The sequence below is a fragment of the Carica papaya genome, chromosome 4 (genome assembly GCF_054855325.1).
Source record: "Carica papaya isolate Zhongbai chromosome 4, ASM5485532v1, whole genome shotgun sequence".
Classification (NCBI taxonomy): domain Eukaryota; kingdom Viridiplantae; phylum Streptophyta; class Magnoliopsida; order Brassicales; family Caricaceae; genus Carica; species Carica papaya.
Genome location: NC_142312.1, coordinates 15,389,386 through 15,390,060, shown reverse-complemented (window position 1 = coordinate 15,390,060; position 675 = coordinate 15,389,386). Strand labels below are relative to the sequence as shown.

General features: G+C 35.3%; 1 non-coding gene across 1 annotated transcript; it reads left to right on the top strand.

The window, feature by feature from the left end:
• Positions 1-568: 568 nt before the first annotated feature.
• Positions 569-675, top strand: LOC148266313 (small nucleolar RNA R71). The gene has a single exon (XR_015818797.1). It is a non-coding gene; the product is annotated as a small nucleolar RNA R71 (small nucleolar RNA).

The window sequence follows — 675 nt, the reverse complement described above, 5'->3', positions numbered from 1 at the left end:
ACCTTTTTCTCTTTGGTTCCTTAATCGATGTTTATTGGTTTTGTAACATCAATTGTTGGTTCTGAATAACTGCTTCAGTCTTTGTTGCAAATTCTATTGTGTTCTTATGAATGGTTGCAATCATATCTTTAAGCAAGGGCTTCTTTTCTTGAGGCTCAAATCTTGGGGAAGGCCTTGCCACATTTTACTGATTTCTCTATGAAAAATTTGGATGATTTCTCATTTCAAGATTGTATATATTAGAGTATGGATTATATGGTGGCCTGTCTTGCCCAGCTACAAAACTCATTTATTCTACCTCATATCTTTGGAAATGATATTCAAATAAATCCTATGAGAATTAACAATATTAACACTATTCGGATCAATCTCATATAATCCAGCTTTTCTCTTAGGTTGAAGTCTTTTTGTTGGCCATTGATAGTTGTTCATGGCCATCTCTTCCAATAGCTCATAAGCATCATTTGTAGACTTCCCCATCATAACAACTCTAGCAGCTGCATCGATTGTGATCCTGGTTTGTTGATTCAATTTGTTGTAAAACATTTGGACCAACAACCACTTAGGTAACCCATAATGAGGACATCTTCTAATCAACTCCTTTACTTGCTTTCATGCCTCATACAACGTTTCCCCATCCATCTTGTAGAAACTTGTGATATTATTTCTCATCCT